Genomic DNA, 19181 nt, shown 5'->3' with positions numbered 1-19181 from the left:
CTCGTCAGTAAAATGTGAATGTGCTTGGACTGAATACAAATATTGATTTTAGTACATTTTAATTCAATTGCTACAGTGAAAACACCCATTAAAACATGATGATTCCCTACAAATGTCCAATAGAATAAAAGAACTGTTTTGAGCAAAATGGTGTGAATATTATCTTAAAACATTGCTTTTGAAAATGGGGAAAAAATCTGAAAAGATCTGCAATGGAGAAAAAACATTCTGGCAGCTGTAAAAGGCCAAAATTTTGCTGGATTATGCTAATAGTTCCATTATAATGAGACTGGTTGTAGGAATAAGGTAACCAAGATTTGGCCCTACACCTTTCCTTTCTGCAGCACTTGCACCAAAATTAACATAATACTGACTAGCCAACAAAATGCAAAAGCCTTAGTAAAAGTAATTATGTTTCCAATGCTCTTCCTTTCAAAATGGAAAACAAATGACACAAATTAAATGTGTGAAAAAAATCAATAAACCAGCAAACTATAAATGATGTGGAAATAACTTCTTTATGTTTTCCTGTTTTCTTAGTTTATAGTTACCACTAGAACATAAACTAAACATCTCAGAAAAGTAAATCCAAATGTATGGACTGCTCTGTTGAGCTGGCTTTTCCTCATTGAATTCTCCTTTCGCCTCTTTACAAAACGTGACAAGTGTGGCATTTTTTTTTAAGGACTAGGGCAGAAGGGAAGTGTTTGTTAACATTCTTTTTGTTGCTGCTTTATATAGTATATGTGTGGTGCTTGAGGTTCATCTTGCCAACAGGAGTTTTACACCAATGAAGCTACACTAATTTCCATGGAGTTATTTCCAATTAATATTGGTGTAAGTGAGATAAGAATCAGGCACTATATTGGAAGGAGGTTTTCTTTTTTAAGGACATATAGAAGGACATTAAAATATGTAAAGCAGCGTGACAGTTCCAAGAGTACCCAGGACTGTGCGTAACCTTGTTACCACCTGTCTCCAGTGAGAAGGAGTATTCCTTGTGGTAACTGGGTGTTGGCTCCCTGATGCTGCCAGCCCTTCAGACACTCAGGCCTGGTCTACATTAGAAACTTAGGTCAACGTAAGGCAGCTTCCATCAACCTAATAATGTATGCGTCTACACTACCAGGTCCCTTCCGCTGACTTAACTTGCCTGTAACAATGACTTAACTCCTCCTCCTCCGCAAGAGGTGTAACACTTAATTTGATGCTGATGGTTTCAAGAGAGGCAGTGTAGATGCAGCGTTGTGTAAGTCAACTGAATTGGCCTCCAGGAGGTGTCCCACAATGCTCCGCTGTGACCGCTCTGCAAATAATTTTCAACTCCACTGCACAGCAGCCAGGTACACAGGAAACAGCCCATCCCCTGTTAAATCCCCCGGAACTTTTGAATTTACATTTCCTGTTTGATCAGCCTGGAGAGCTCACCAGCCCAGTGGATCATGGAGACTCAACACCCCAAACGCTCTCCAGCCTGGAGTACACAGGAGGTTGTGGAACTTACTGGTCTGTGCTGAGAAGAGTCTGTGCAGCCACAGCTCCAATCCAGCCAAAGAAACGTAGACATCTACAAAAAGATGGTGTGGGTTATGGGGGAGAAGGGCTACAACAGGGACATGCACAAATGCCACATGAAAATCAAAGAAACGTTGGCAGGTGTAACAGAAGGTAAGGGAGGTGAACAATTGTTCTGGTTCTGCACCACAGACATGACACTTCTACAATGAGCTGCATGTGATTCTTAGTGGTGACTTCACCACTATCCCCAAATGCAACAGGGTTACGTCCCAGAATTCGGAGTCCTGGGCCACCTCAGGCAATAACAAGGTGTACATTCTGGATCAGGAGGAGAAGGAGAGACAGGCAAGCAGGAGATCTATTCTTCCTTACAGCTAGGAACTATTTTTAATCCCGGAGCAGTTCAGCCCGTCACAGGACAGCATGGTGACCAATGTGGTACTGGGGAATGCACCTCTGGTGAGTATGCTATTCCAATCAAATTGCAGGGGTTATATGCTCTTATATTTTATTTTTAATATGAAGAAAAGGTGAGGTGCAGTGGTATCTGCTTCCCAGTGGCCACTCTAGCTACTTAGAGGGTGCCCCCTGGAAAAGACTATTTATGTGAAAAGGGCTGGCCAGGGAATCCTCCATGGAGATCCCCAGGAAACTTTCATAGAGGTATTCTGCAATCCTTTGCAGAAGGTTTCTGGGAAGGGCTTCCTTATTTGTTCCATGATGGTAGGACACTTTCCCATACCACTTGAGTATTATCTATGCTGGCATCATTGCGGTACACAGCATAGCAGCATAAGGATCACGCCTGTACCCAGACGCTTGCAGCCTCTGCTCCCTTGCCACTTCTGCTAACCGCAGGAGACTGATATCACATAGGGACACCTAGGGGAGATGATGGAAGTTTTCATTACAAGTGCTCACACTGCAAAAAATACAGCATGTAAATCCCCCACTTATGGTGATTTCCAAGTCCCTCAACCTCGGTTTCCCTAACATGCCAGTGGTTTGGGTGGCAGGGATTGGCATTGACCTCAGAATCTGCATGCCCAGAGTGACTGCTACCAGCAGTGTTAATGGAAGGAGGGGGGAATTCCTGTGTTCTCTCATGGCTGCACCCCACCCTCAGAGCCACCTCAGACAAAGACTGCAATTTAGGATCTTTAACGCTGGTCCCTGGTCTCAAAGCAATGTCCATGTTGCTAGGGGGAGGGGCCATTGTCCACCTGCCCGCATGTGCTCCTGATGCAGGTTTCCCACAAGTTGCAGCACAAGGCCCATCACCCATGCCACTGGGCCATACTCACCATGGCTAGAAGCAGTTCGTTGAATAGCTAGGGATACTGATTATGTTCTGGCTTGCACTTGAGTATTTTTTTAAATAGCAACCTTGCACAAGACCCAGGGTATGCACTGATGATGGTTGCCTTGTGCTTTGCATGCGTTACAGTGGAAAACTAGGCCTTCAGCACAACCTCCAAACCGACAGAGATACTATAACAGATTAGAAGATGGAAAAAGAGAATATGTGATGACATGTTTAACAAGATAATGAACATCTCTGGAACAGCTGATATGAAACTCAGAGCCTGGATGATTTCATTGTCTGAAAAACTGGACATGGACATGGAAAGCAGGAGAGCATCCTGGAACATGAGTGTACCACACAGGATGAGATGCTGTGGATTATGAAGGACCAATCAGAAGGCTGAGGTATGTGGTTGAGCTTCAAGAAAAATAGCTTGAGGCTAGACTCCCTCCGTAGCCCCCACCCAATGGCCTTCAAAGGTTGATCTGTTCCCAATCCCTCCTCCCCGAACATTCCAGGAGGTGGGGGATGGGAGGGAAGGTGTATTATTCCTTCCACTCAACACCAGGGGAGGGTACTAAGTACAAAAGGCTTTTGATGGGCAAGACTTCTGTGCTTTCTTAGAGAAACTGACTTGGTTTCTCCCCTCCCCATATTATCACACCATTTGGCCAAGGTTAAATTATTTTCCTGTTCTTTCAGTTTCTTTATGTTTGTGCAATAAAAGTCAATGTTTCAAGAATGAAATACTCTTTATTTATTCCAAGTATGGGGGTGGGGGTGGGGTTCAGGGAATCTGATGCAATGGAGGGATGGTATGGGAAGGTACAACACACATTACTGTGGCTCATTAGTGAAATGGGTTTTCAAAGCATCCTGGAGATGCAGAGTTCCTTGATGGGCTCTTCTTATTGCCTGGGATCTGGCTGCTCAAAATTAGCTGCAAGCCTAACTGCATCCATGCCTACATCTGCGGAAACTTCTCTCCTTTTGCTTTATGGATATTATGGAGCACACAGCAGGCAGCAATAAAAATGGGGATATTGCTTTCACTGAGATCTGACCTAGTAACCAAACTGCCAGTGGCCCTTTAAACATCCTTAAGCATATTCCACTACCATTCTGCACTTGTTTACCCTATTGTTGAACCGTTCCTTACTGATATCAAGGTGGCTTGTGTATGGCTTCATGAGCCATGGGAGCATGGGGTAAGATGTGTCTCGCAGAACCACTATTGGCATTTCAACATCATGGATGGTTATTTTGTGATCTGGAAAGAAAGTCCCCGATCACAGCTTTCTGAACAGGCCTGTGTTCCTAAAGATGTGTGCATGATGTGCCTTTCCTGACCATCCCACACCAATGTTTGTGAAATGCCCCCTATGATCCACCAGCACTTGCAACACCATTGAAAAATATCCCTTTCGGTTTATGTGCTCTTTGGCAAGGTGGTCTGGTGCCAAGATAGGGATATGTGTGCCATCTATCGCTCCACCGCAGTTAAGGAACCCCATCTCAGCAAAACCATCCACTATGTCCTGCACTTTGCCCAGAGTCACTAACCTTCTTTGCAGAAGTCGATTAATGGCCCTGCACTCTTGGATCACAACAGCTCCGACAGTGGATTTACCAACTCTGAATTGATTCCCTTCTGACTGGTTGCAGTCTGGCATTGCAAGCTTCCACAAAGCGATCTCCACTCTCTTCTCCAGGTCTCATTTTAGTGTTGCTGCATTTCAGGGCTGGGGAAAGCTGTGGTGTTTAGATATTGCTTGTAATTATTATAATTGGGAGCACTGGCTGTTGGGAGTCTGAAAGGACAGGAAACAGGAAGGAGGGGGGAGAAGTTGAAGGGGTTGAGAAAGAGATACTGAGGGTGCAGCAGCAGCTTGGAAAAGAGATTTCCACTTTAAAAAATAAAGTCCTGTTGAAGTTTGTTAGTACCTTGCCTGGCAACTACAACATTTTGGTGACGAGGATGGATCTTCTGCCTCTGAACCTACCTGCACCCTTTCTACAAAGCCCAGGTGAGGCTCCAATTGCTTTTACTGCCTGGATCCATATGTTTGAGACTTATTGGCTTGCAATCACTGCTACAGAGATTTGTGAAGTAAGAAAGCATGCTGTGCTAATTCACTGCCTTGGAGCAGAAGGGCAGCATATAGTTTACACTTTTCCCCTTGCAGATAATAAATATGAGACTGCACTCACTGCATTAAAGAACTTTTTTGTACCAAAAGTGAATGTAGTAGCTAATCCCTACAGATTTCACCAGCGTGAGCAGAAAACAAGGGAGACTATAATGCAGTATATTGCTTCCCTGAGGAGTCTGATTGTAACTTGTGACTTTGGGAATATGGCAGATGAGATGATTAGAGACCAGCTCATTGAGAAAACAACCATGCTTTGTGTAAGAGAACGTTTACTTCTAGAACCACAACTTATGCTAGAAAAAGCAATAACCATTGCTACCCAGATTGAGTCAGCTAGAGCTGAAGCCAAAATAATGAGCATGGATACATGAGGCACAGTCCAGGCTGTGACTCCTTTGCAGAAAAGTTCACTATTGTTGCAGACAAACAATTACAAGAGGAAAACTAATGAAAAACCACCAAATCAGCAAATTCAAAATATAGTAAAAGCATGCTTTCGCTGTGGATCCCCACAACAGCTGGCAAGCTACACAAGATGTCCAGCAAAAGTAGCTCAGTACAATCATTGCAAAAAGGTTAGGCATTTTGGTACAGTATGTCGCAGCAGCCAGTTCAATCAACAGGTGCATGTAGTTACAATACCAGATGTTACTGTGCTGAGAGTGGACAAAATCACTACTGCACATATTCCAGAACAAATAAAGTGCACCGTAAACGTTTCACCATACCCTCAGGCAAATCATGCTCTATTCAGCTACGGTCTCGCATCAGCCCCAAGTGCCTTCCAAAAAATGATGTCATTGATTTTGAAGAATCAACATGGAGTTCAGTGCTATTTGGATGATATTTGGATGATATTATGGATGATATTATTGTGTTTGGAAATACTTTGGAGGAGCATGACAATAACCTGCAGTCTGTACTAAACTGAATCAGCAAAGCAGGCCTCAAGCTCAATAAGTCCAAATGCAAATTTAGACAAACTGAACTCTCCTTTCTGGGGCATACAATTTTACAGGCTGGACTAAAACCTGATCCAGATCATATCCTGGCAATTTCAAATGCTCCTCCTCCAACAGATTTGCAAACCTTATGTTCCTTCTTGGGTCTTACCTCCTGGTATGCAAAATTCATTCCCAATTATGCTTCTGTCATTGAACCGTGATGAGAATTACTAAGAAGAAGTTCAACCTTAATGTGGACAATGGAAGCACAAGCTAGTTTCGAAATGGTGAAAGACTTGATTGTACATAGTCCAGTACTTGCACTATTCAGTCCTGCATTGCCCACAATTGTAACTACTGATGCTTCTGATTATGGACTTGGGGCTGTCCTCACACAACTTTATGAGGACAACACAGAGAGGACTGTTGTATTTGCTTCAAGAACACTAAGTAATGTTGAGATAAAATATTCTGCAGTCAAAAAGGAAGCACTTGCTTGTGTCTGGGCTACTGAAAAATGGATAACTTACCTGTGGTTGTGCACAAACCACAGCTCTTTGATGACGTTGCTCACCACGAAAGGACTGGGAAGAGCAGGATATCGTATTGCTAGATGGTCTGCAAGACTACTCTCTTTCAATTATGAATTGGAATATAAGCCTGGAAACCAAAATGTGGTAGCTGATTGCCTTTCTTACCTGCCTTTGTCTTCACCAGATTGTCCACCGGCGGATGAGGATGTAGTAGTTGCGCTTATTACAAGCACTCTTACTGCAGTTACAAGAGAACAATTTCAAACTGCTTGTTCAGCGTGTCCAATTCAAGAAAAAACTACGGGAATTTCTGGCAAAGAGATGGCCCAATAACTCTAAAAACTTTGACCCAGTTTTGCTGCCTCATTTTAGAGTTCGGGATGAACTTTCTTTGCTCGATGGCTGTTTGGTACAAGGCACACACTGGCTACTTGTGCCAGAAAAATTACAGTCAAAACTCATACACCTGGCTCATATACTCATACACCCATATACGATACTCATCAAGGAATTGTCAGAACCAAACGACGACTATGGGATCTGTATTGGTGTCCAGGGATGGACTCTCAAACTGAAGCACTCATAAAATCCTGTTTCAGAGTAGCAGCAGTGTTAGTCTGTATTCACAAAAAGAAAAGGAGTACTTGTGGCACCTTAGAGACTAACACATTTGTTTGAGCATAAGCTTTTGTGAGCTACAGCTCACTTCATCAGATGCATTCAGTGGAAAAACTGTAGCTCACAAAAGCTTATAAAATCCTGTGTCACTTGCAAAATGCATAATAAGACAGCAGTGACATGTACCCCTCCATTACAGCCTGTTCCTCTTCCTGAATCTGCACAGGAAAAAGTGGTGATTGACATTGTAGGACCCTTTGATACTGCCCCAATTGACCGTCATTATGCCATCACCTTAACATACTATTTCAATAAATGGCCTTAGGTAGCATTTACATTGCAAATCTCTTCTGCTACAGTAATTAAGTTCCTCTCTTCAGTTTTTAGCAGGGAAGGTAATCCCAAAGAACTGGTTTCAGATAATGGTAGTTAATTTACTTCCCTGGAGTTTGAAACTTTTCTAGCAGAGAGGAACATTTTACACAGAAGGTCATCCCTATACTACCCTCAAGCCAATAGGGAAATCAAATGGTTTAAGAGAAGTTTGAAAGAGAGTTTGCAAATGGCTAAACTGGAAGGGTGATTGTGGATAACCTTCACTACTGATTTCTTGCAAGCATACCGGGCTACACGACATGCCATAATGCAAAGTTCACCCACAGACTTACTTCATGGGAAACAGCTGAATACTAAACTTAACATTGCTGGATTGATAAAGTTATGACCTGAGGCCCCAAATGAGGATGATGTGAGAAAAACAGTTGAACAGAACCAAGCAAAGTATAAGGCTTTCACAGACAAGCGGCGGGATGCTAAGGAACCAAAGTTTGAGTGTGGTTCCTTTGTTAGAATATGAAAACCTGGAATTTTACACAAAGCGGACCATAAATTCACAGCTCCTCTTAAAATCATAGTGAAGAAGGGACCTTACACCTATCAACTTTCTGATGGGCAGGTATGGAATGCTTCTTATCTTGCACCTGCCTATGCACCAAGAGGAGATTATGCCAATACCAAGTCTGCATTGGATGACTTCACCGTAGTATCAACACAACAAGACATTGCACTGGAACCGGGGCTTGAGAGACGGCCTGTCAGACCCAGTCGACCACCTATCTGGACTAGAGACTATGCTATGTAGTATCTATAGTGTTTTTAGTGTAATATTTCTGTCAACAGTATAGTGCCTTGTTTCCTATTTGTTCCTGTGGTTAGAACAACAATGTTTATTGTAATTGGGAGAGTTTCTTAAGAGACGGGGGAATGTGGTGTTTAGATGTTGCTTGTAATTATTAGAATTGGGAGCACTGGCTGTTGGCAAGAAGCACTTAAAGTACAATGGATCTTGGAATCATAGAATATCACTGTTGGAAGGGACCTCAGGAGGTCATCTAGTCCAACCCCCTGCTCAAAGCAGGACCAATCTCCAATGTTTGCCCCAGATCCCTAAATGGGCTCCTCAAGGATTGAACTCACAACCCTGGGTTTAGCAGGTCACTGAACTATCCCTCTCCTCCACAAATTCTCCAATCCACATAAGAAGTCTACTTGAGGACCTTCAAGGTAGCATGTGAAAGGACAGGAAACAGGAAGGAGGGGGGGAGAAGTTGAAAGGGCTGAGGGAGAGCTAGTGAGGGTGCAGCAGCAGCTTGGAAAAGAGGTTTCCACTTTAAAAAATAAAGTCCTGTTGAAGTTTATTAGTACCTTGCCTGGCAATTACAACAAAAGCTCTGCACAAAGTTCCTGGAAAGTGGCCTTTTGCATGTGAAAGTTCTGCAGCCGCTGCTTGTCATCCCACAGATGCTTAATGATGCAATCCCACCAGTCAGTGCTTGTTTCCTGGTACAAGAAATGGCGTTCCAACCTGTTCAGCTGCTGCATGACTGCCAGTAGCAACTAGGAATTGTTCCATTCTGTGGCTTGCAACAGGGATGCTTGCATGATATTGCAATGTTCTGCACAGCAGCTCCTGTCTCAGCTCTGGAAACACTGCAGGATAAGGCAGGAGGTGTTTGTTATGTTCACAACAACAATGCATAGCTGAGCAGGGTTTATGCTTTTCGGGCTATGGCATACGCACAGCTAAGCCAGGCTTTCAAAAAAAGGCATGAAAAAACATGTTTGCCATAGATATTTAAGGAGGGAGGGAGAGAGGAAACTGCAACATGGGAGATTGAAGCCATGTTTCCATTCCCCTGTGACAAAGTTTTGGTCCCATGAGGCATTGCAAGTCCATCCCCAAAACCCCTGTGGCTAGTTGCACTGTGGGATAGCTACTGTGATGGGATCCCTGGGATGAAACTTGGAACTTGGGGTACCACTGAACCCTCTATCCCACCCCAATCTCCAAGTCCCTTTGAATAGTTCACCTGTGATATCCAGCCCCTGAAACTGGATGCTCACAGATATTCCAGATCTTCTGCATCCAAAGGTGCAGTGTACCCCAATTAATCAGCTTTAACTTAAACCACCACTCCCTGTAAACCACACAGCATTTGCAAGCACTAATAATAAACCAAAAGTAGGTTTATTTAAGAAAGAATAAAGGTTTAACAAGAAGCAAGAGAAAGTGGTGGATAGAACTGGTTACAACAGATAACAAAATCATAAAATGTGAACCTGGGTCTACACTTATCAACAGTTACCCCTCCTATCTAATAAAGTAAGTTTCCCCCACAAAGTTTAGTCCATTGCAAAGCTGGCTGGTTTCACGTAGAACCAGGATCCAAATGTTTATGAACCCTCTCCCCCCAGCCCCCCACTTTGTAATGGGTTTCCTCAGTGAATGAATTTAGAATCCCTTTCCCTACACTCTGTTATACTGAAACAGTCTTTGTCTTTATTCATAGCCAGGGATCTTCTGCTTGCTATAATGTTCCTTTTCACCTTCAAAAGGTTTTTATTGTTTGCAGTTGTCTTTGATGGGGTTCCATTGACTGTTCTGGGATGTTGCAAAGGCAGACAATAGAATCTTGCATTATCTCACTGGCTCACCAGGGCAGGGTGATGACACCCTCTTGATTAAATAGGTAATTCCTGAGGCACATAACCCCAGTGACTAACTTATTTCAACTCCATAAAGCATACTTTCAATGCCAATACATTATTCCTTAAATATTACCTGTACCTACATTTCACAATGGTTCTAAGTCTTGACAAATTATGATTGTGACGGTGCCCCCCATAAGGCTTTATGGAGATATGTTTATGAATGTATATATGACATAACTAGAATATGTTTATGCTACATATGCCATGTAACATATCTCTGTAGAGTTTATGATCTACTGAATCTATAAATCATATTTGTATGCATGTGTCATTTTTGTATTCAAAGTTATTAATATTGGCTGTGTATTGGTTTGATTTTTAAGTAACCTTTGAAAAGCATTTGATCAGCTTCTTGAGAAAGGAATGTGCAAATCAAGAAGCACTTAAAGTACAATGAATCTTGGAATGCTCCAATCCACATAAGAAGTCTACTTGAGAACCTTCAAGGTAGCATGTGACCCATGGCTGCTACCTGGTAAGAAACTGAGTCATGCATGGACATATGACTTGCCCAGGTGACTCCAGAACTCCATCTTGGAGCTGGACTTTGCATAGGAGAGAGGAGGGGGTCTCCACCCACAAGAGAAAGTCTATTTAACCACGTGAGACCCCTCAATTTTGTCTTCAGCTGGCTAAAGAGAGAGCCTCTCCATCCCCAAGAAAGAAACTGGAACAAAGAACAAGAACTACAGGGGGTGTGAGTGATTGCTGGACCCAGACTAGAAGGAGATTAGTCTGTAAAAGGAAGCTTACTGGAACTGGTGAGGTTTTGTCTGTATTCAGTTTTATTAGACATAGACTTGCAGGTTTCATTTTATTTTGCTTGGTAATTCACTTTGTTCTATCTGTTAAAACTTGGAAACACTTAAATCCTACTTTCTGTATTTAATAAAATCATTTTTTACTTATTAATTAATCCAGAGTATTCATTAATACTAGCGGGGGGCAAACAGCTGTACATATCTATCAGAGTTATAGATGGCAAAAAATTCATGAGTTAACCCTGTATAACTTTATACAGAGTAAAACGGATTTATTCAGGGTTTGGACTACATTGGGAGTTGGGCATCTGAATGTCAAGGACAGGAACATTTCTGTAAACTGCTTTCAGTTAAACTTACAGCTGTTAGGGGACATGGTTCAGACCTGGGTCTGGGTTTGCAGCAGGCTAGCGGGTCTGGCTCAAACCAGGCAGGGCACTGAAGTCCTAAGCTGGCAGGGCAGGAAAGCAGGAGCAGAAGTAGTCTTGGCACAGCAGGTGGCAGTCCCAAGGGGGTTTCTGTGATCCAACCCGTCACAATGATCTTGACAAGTTATCAGCTTTCTGTAGATACCACTCATGTTACTCTCCATGGAGAAATAGCCTGTAAGACATGCTTGATATAATGAGTTTGTCAGGTGAGAGTTAGGAGCTGTTTGCAAAGAACAGGAGACCCTTGCCAAAGGTCTGCTGTGTCACAAGCTTATTGGCGGATTTGCTCACCTCGGAGATTCACGATAGCCCTCAGTTTGGCCATTTTTGTCAACCCACAGTCCAGGTCAACTCCTCCTGTGTCTGACCAGGAGTTGGGAGGTTTGGGGGGAACCTGGGCCCGCTTGCTACTCCAGGTTCCAGCCCAGGGCCTGTGGAATGCAGCTGTCTAGAGTGCCTCCTGGAACACCTGTGCGACAGCTACAACTCCCTGGGCTACTTCCCCATGGCCTCCTCCCAACACCTTCTTTATCCTCACCATAGGACCTTCCTCCTGGTGTCTGATAATGCTTGTACTCCTCAGTCCTCCAACAGTACGTGCTCTCACTCTCAGCTCCTAGTGCCTCTTGCTCACAGCTCTGCACACGCACACTACAAACTGAAGTGAGCTCCTTTTTAAGCCCAGGTGCCCTGATTGGCCTGCCTTAATTGATTCTAATAGCTTCTTGATTGGCTGCAGGTGTTCTAAGCAGCCTGTCTGTCTTAACTATTTCTAGAAAGTTCCTGATTGTTCTGGAACCTTCCCTGTTACCTTACCCAGGGAAAAGGGACCTATATAACCTGGGGCTAATATATCTGCCTTCTATTACTCTCCTATAGCCATCTGGCCCGACCCTGTCACAAAGGATACCAGCACCTTTTGTATAGGGACAAAATATATACCCAATGTGATTCCATTGTAATCTGTGGGGTTACATCAAAGATGATTTTGGTCCAAAGTGACAGTAGCGTAGCTCAGAATTCACTCATAGGGGGAAGTGCTATCTACATATCACAAATACTAGGCATTGATGGTGCTGGCCATTGAGGGCCCTAAGCAGAAATATTCCTCCCAACGCACAATACTAAAACAGGCAAGTTCTTATGAAAAAGCAAATAGGGGTTGCCCTTGAGCTGCTCAGGACCCTAAGCAGTTTCTTAGTCTCCTTATGCCTAGCATCGGCTCTGATACTAGGCTTTGCAGTGCCCTGCAATTTTCTTGGAATTTGCCACCCCACTCCTCAATAGTACTCTGTTTAGCTGGTGATACGTAAGGAGATCAGAACCGGGTTTAACAGAACTATGTAATCAGTGGGCCATTTGGATGGGCTGTATGTTTGTGTTCCTAAACTGCACAGTTGAGGAAACACTTAAGAATGAAGGAACTGGATGATTAAATTTAAGTATGTTAGAATGGGGCAGCTGATTAAGCTAATGAATTAGTCATGATTGAAGTGATATTCTTGGAAGCAGCAGCTAAGGAAACTTGGTTTGAGGGCCAAGAATGAGGACAATTGTTGTATTCCTGAACAGAACTGAGTACATTGTTCACAGTAATTATGTAACAAATTTAGTCTCATTTTCTAATTGTGGAACATCCTGGAGCTGATCAGTCTTCTCAAATTTGTTCCGTTTTTATGGGTTTTCAATGGCTTTTTCTGCTAAATGTTTAAACTCTATGGGTTTGTTCAGAGTGAACTGCCTGGGATCTTCAGGTCCAGACCCTCAGCTGATGAAATCACTGAAGTCAATTGAGCTGGTCCCTGAGACACTAGCTGCATAAATTGTTTCAGCTATCCTGGTGAATTGTGGTTGGTCACATAGATCACATGTGATTTTTTGTTTGTTTTTTTGGTCCACAATTAAAGGATTGTGCAAGCATTTCTGGTGAGAATACTCACACATGTGAATTTAGAATTTGGACTCAGAAGAAAGTATTTGTATTTGGGGTCTGAATTTCACCCATCAAGAACAGTCATGACAGGAAGACTCAATTGCATAATTATTTGCAGTACACAAATACAAAGGGGACATAAGCACAGCCAAAGTAAATTCAATTACAAATTTGAACAAGTACTCACAGAAACTTTGTTGCATGAGTTATGCAGGTCAATTTCTGCTGAAGGGACAATTATATAGGACTTTAGAGGATTCAATAGCTGTTTTAGAAAGATTGGGACTAATGGAAGAAATGCAGGTGAGTTTGACTTGTGCAGGGGAAGTGATAGGTGGGAGAGAAATTTAAGTTTTAAATTATGGACAACTCTATGTGAAAGATGTATGGGTGAAATAGAAGTTAATAGGAGTTCTGCCATCAATTTCACTGGGGCCAAGATTTTACCCTATATTTCAACAGTGATAACTCATTTGGAGTCAAATCCAAAGCTGATGAAGTTGGATGGAGTCTCTCCATTGACTTCAATGATTTTTGGATCAAACCCATGCTGTAGATGCAACTCTGTTCTAGTATATTGATAATTTGCATGTAAAAGTGTGACCAGTACACCTGGGCTCTTCTCTTATTTAACTTTGAAATGTAAGTCTTCTTTACTACACTGTCCCACACAACTGCCTAATTCCATCTAACTTAAACTGTATAAGAAAGCCTTAGGCAAGGCTGGGAAAGAACATTTAAGTTTGGATATAGACTCTGAAATGTGACCAGTGCATCGATTATACGCTCACTGGGATTTTTTATTATTTGACAGCATACTTGCTGTGTAACAGGTGAAATTCACTCATGTGCACAGGACCAGTTCAAGCAGTGTTTATGTCCCACATGAGATCTGTGAATGTACTCCGCAATCTATAGAGCATATCCTCTGTAGTACACACAGTCTCTCTCTCTCTGTGTTTGTGTGTGTGTGTATGGCTTGCTTCTACAGATTGCCCAAATCCAGCTAACTACTTCAACACATGCTTAATTTAAGCAAATGAATAATCCCATGGACCTCAATCGGACCTTGTGGAATTATGCTTATACTAAAAGTTAAATACATTCTTAAGTATTTGGCTGTCAAGTATATGAGTTTGAAGATTTATTAAGGATGGAAATCCTAAGTTATTGTAGTTCAACTAGCCTAATGCTGTACTTAGTTATTGTATCTTCTTGTTACTCTAGAAAAAGAAGGCTTCTAACTAGAAGAAAATACATAGCAACTTTTACTTTTCTTCCCTTTCTTCCATCCCACCCAACCCTGCCAACAGACACATTTTTCTCTCATTACTTGAAATGGATACAGTAATTGGCAAAACATTTTTCTTAGTCTTGTACCACAAAGTGACTTTAAAATTTAATAGCTCATGTTATTTTCTCGTATGCCGCTTGTACAGACACCTTGGAATATTCAGCATCAACATAAAATTCTTCGAGTGCCCTTTGAATGGATTAGCTCACAAAGATAAAATAAAAAAAATCTTTGAGATGCTGGAGGTAAAAAAATTGTTTAATTTCTGGTGGCACCAATGCTACCCATCTCTTTCTAATTGTATAGCATTATCACAATTCACTTTTCTGTCTATTCTTGCATAGAGAATTGAAACATCATTTGAGTTTCCTCTGAGGATGGATTAACAAGATCTGCTGTGACATGACTTGATTAATTAATGAGATTGGAGCATTCTTTGGTCCTTATGTTCTGTTCTTGAACTTCTGAAATGGGGAAATAATTCTAACCTTCAATATTTTAGAAGCCAACTGGGTAAAGCAAAATTCCTGTATGACCTTCACTAATAATAAAACCAAAAATCCATTATAGACTATACCTGAATAGTTGTCTATATTCTAGGTAATTTATTTATTTATTTATTTAGTCATGTAAAGAATGGAAGTGTACATGGTTAAAATGTAGAGGGCAGAGAAAAAAACTGCAAGTACTTTTTATGGTATAACTGGATTTTTTTTTAAAGAGGAGGCAGGAGGAGGCAGCGCTGCATCCTTCTTCAGGTGGAAGTACACTGGTGAGTGCTATGACCCAAGAATTGGTGCCTTCTTCTATGTACACACCACCAACATGTGCCTGGAGGAGAGATTCAAAAGATGACAGCTAGCAGATCTCAGCAAGAGAGGTGCTGTACTACATATGAAACCCAATCCCCAAAATTAATTGCCTATGAAAGATTGAGTACAAGGTGCGCACAGACATGTGGTGACCTATGTCTACAATCCAAGTGTGAGACAAACAGCTGTATGCAGCCAGCCCAGCCTACCCCACCAAAAGGGTGTGACTGATAATCTATAGTCAACTAGATTTCCATCATGCTGTGGTGTTATTAAGTAAAAATGGCATTTTGACTTAGAGCTGCTCACTCATAAACTGAATAATAGCTCTGCCCCATTGAATCTTCAGCCAAACTCATAGACTGAATGGCTGAACTTGCATTTCATCTCATATTAAACAGGATTTCTCTTGCAACTTCACATCAGCATTGTGAAACTAATCTGCCTCTTGACAGTCTAATTCAGGGCTCAGGGAATACTGTACAAAAAAGTATTCACTAATGTCAGTTAACAATACTGGCTGTAACTTAGAGTCAGTATTTGTCCTTCCATGGCAGTAGAAAGCTCTGGCTGATGCAGGCGATTTTTATTTACATTTATTGGAACAATCCATTTAGTTATTTTATTTAAGTGAAATAAAGATTTTAAGCATATGTGTGAGTGCTTTGGTGGATTGAGGCCCTAAAACTGTAAAATTGGGTCCATGACAATGGTGTAATCTCCATCTTCCCGACGTTGCTCATGAGTCCAAACAGTAATATAATAATACCACCTAGCTCTTGCATAACACTTTTTTTCCTCAGTAGCTCTCAAAGCACTTAACACATTAATCCCACTTTACAGATGGAGAAGCTGAGACACAAAGCACTGAAGTGACTTGCCCAAGGTCACCCAATAGGCTAGTGCTATAGCTGAGAATAGAAGCCAGGTCTCCTGAGTCCCAGGCCAGTGAGCTCTCAGGTAGGCAACCCTGCTGCTTTTAGAGTCAAAATGTGCTCTGTTCTATCAGTCAAAACTGCAGCCATGAAATCCTGAGTTGATCCAAAAGAAGTATCAGCTACAGGAACACTGAAATGATCAACTGTCACATCAGGGAAGAAGCTAGATAGACCAGCAAGGACTTCCTTTCCCATGGCTGCAGGGTAATGTGTACACCAGCCATAATCTCATCTTCACCCCTCTGTAGGAATCCCAAACAGGACTCTGGCAGTCCCTGGGCGTTACTGAACACTGACAAATGAATAGCTTGAAACCAGTCTGGTTTACCAGCGTGTTAGCATTGTTAGAGTAGATATTAGAGTTATACGAATGTGTTTAGCCTTTATGGAATGCTTGTAGGATGCTGCATGTATTAATCCTATTTATAATATCTATACCTCATGTTGTAAAGAAATATTTAAATGTTTGCTCTGTAGCTATAAAAGTGTTTGCTAAGACTGTAAATTCCCCAGTCATGGGAGAACCATCACCAAGTGTGAAAATGCTAGTCCACCAGAAGAGGTGATATCTCCTCCCCAACTAAAGGTCTACAGACATCAGACAGGCCATTGTGGCCAAATACTTTTTTGATTGCTACAGCCTGAAAAGGGTAAGTGCACAAGCCTGCATCCCACCACAGTTTGAATGCAGGGGGAAGGGAATAAAAATGCCCGTTAAAGAGAAATTGGTATCTTTATGCTATCTGGACTCTGAGGGGGAAAGATTCCTAAAAATAAGCAAGAGATCTCCAAGATGCATGGCTTGGATTAGCCCTAAAGGACATAAAAGCTTGCTTCTTATAGAAGCTTCTATTACTTTTTGAATTTAAGATTGTACCTGATTTGTGTGTGCATGTTGAACTTTGTATTTAACATTATAAATAACTCTCATTTTCCCCTAGTGAATAGTTAGCTTATTACACAACTGGCTACTAGTGTGGATTTTGGTTTGAAATCTGGAGTACAGTTGACCTGGGGGTATGTAACTGGTCTTTTGGGACTGGGAGTATCCTGAATATTGATGTGATTTTTGGTGTGACATATATCTCAAAGTCAAGCTTTTGATTGGGTGGCAAGATAGACTGGAGAACCCAAGGGGTCTATCTGTGATTCCATGGTAAGATTGTTATGGTACTTTAGGAGTTCACACTTGCTACTGAGTTGGTGAATCTAATTATAGAACATATAATCAGTTTGGGATTTTTGCTTTGCTTTTTCACAGTATGCTTACGGTCATGAGCAACTCCTGTCATCGTGACAGTAGGCACCAGCCAGAATCCACCTTCACCCCATTGTAATAATCCCACACAAGACAGAAACTAGAGCTTGATGAAAAGTGAGGCGTGGTGGGAAAATTGACGAAAATGTCTTAATTATTGTTTCTTTTTTTACAAAATTTCATCCATATTTTTCCTTTTATTATTTTCATTTTTGAAATATAAAATATTTTAAATGATTTTTGACATCTTAGTCATCCGGTGGGTTTTTTGGTTCTAAACTTTAAAAAAATCATGTTGGAAAATGTAGTATTTTGGAAACAGTGAATGAAAAATACACATTCTGATAACATTTTTCAAAAAGAATATATATTTATTTGGAAAAGAGATGTGCGTAACATGCAGTTTTCAATTTAAAAAATCATTTGAAAAATGTTGACAGGTTCTAACGGACATTGTAGTGGAGCTAGACTCACCCCTGTGTCACCTCCTGCTGGTCGTCCAAGGAATTAGTGTTCCAGCCTCCAGAGCGCCCTCTGCAAGCTGGTGTCCCGCTTGCGGCTGGGCCCCCGAGTCCCTCCTGGACCCCAGTGCCCCCTTTCAGGCCGGGGTGCTGCCCCCTGCAATACCCCGCACAGATCTGGGTCTCCCCTCCCTAGGGAATCCTCACCCCCTATCCCCACGTCCCTCAGTCTATGGCCACTGCTAGTCATCAGCTAGCCCCCGTTCCCTGGGGCCGACTGCAGTGTAAACACAACTCATCACAGGCAAGAGGGGTTTGGACCTGCTGCTTTTGCCTACCTTTGGCTGCCCCCTGTATCCCCAGTACCTATTTGGCCTTACTCTAGGCCTGTAGCTTGGGGGGTTTTGAGGCTGGAGCTCCCCCAGCCTTCCCCCAGTCCTGCTCCACCTCAGGTGCTCTCTCAGCTTTCCAGCAGCCAGGCCCCTCTCCCTCAGCAAGGTAGAGGGAGAGTTCCTCTGCTCCTGGCGTCACTGGCTTTTATAGGGCCAGCTGGGTCTCTTTTGGGCATGGCCACAGCTGAGGCTGCCTCCCAATCAGCCCAGCTTTTCCCCTGCCCCAGCCCTCTCCCAGGGCTGTTTTAAGCCCTTCTGGGTAGGAGAGGGTGACCACCCCGCTGCAGACACATACGCACTGGTCTAGCATTGCAAAAGGTCTAATGTATGAGCAATCAGATGAAAAATATGCTGCAGCACCTCCATAACACTCCTTTGTCTCAGGCTAAGCAGAAACTTTGTCTACAGACAGTGGTATCAACAGCAGTCATGATGGGGCTCAGCTATATATGCAACAGCTCAGTCCAATCAAATCTCAGCTTTATATGCAAAGTCAGCTCATAACAAGCCATTGATGACACTAACTTTATTAGCCAACAATCTTGCATTAAACACAAAGACACAAAGAACCGGATCCCAAATCATTTGCCAGACACCTTATGTTCGAGACTTGATACAAAATGCCACCCGTGGAACTAAGACTGAACATCTCAGCCTTGGTTTATGCCTATTGCACCAACTTTTTCATTTTAGTTTCCAGAATTGCCTATCCTAACTCTCCATCACAGGTGTAACAGACGAAGGAAATAGTTTGAGAACAATCCACAGGCTGACTTAT

The 19181-nt window shown here is 42.3% G+C and overlaps 1 long non-coding RNA gene across 1 annotated transcript; it reads left to right on the top strand.

The window, feature by feature from the left end:
- The first annotated feature begins 558 nt into the window (after window positions 1-558).
- LOC140905969 (uncharacterized) lies at window positions 559-10993 on the top strand. The gene is made up of 3 exons (XR_012157008.1): window positions 559-1977; window positions 2966-3228; window positions 10447-10993. It is a non-coding gene; the product is annotated as an uncharacterized lncRNA (long non-coding RNA).
- Window positions 10994-19181: the final 8188 nt, after the last annotated feature.

This window comes from Lepidochelys kempii, chromosome 2, assembly GCF_965140265.1.
Source record: "Lepidochelys kempii isolate rLepKem1 chromosome 2, rLepKem1.hap2, whole genome shotgun sequence".
Classification (NCBI taxonomy): Eukaryota; Metazoa; Chordata; order Testudines; family Cheloniidae; genus Lepidochelys; species Lepidochelys kempii.
Note: the sequence above shows the minus strand (reverse complement) of the source record. Positions and strands in the feature narration are given on the sequence as shown.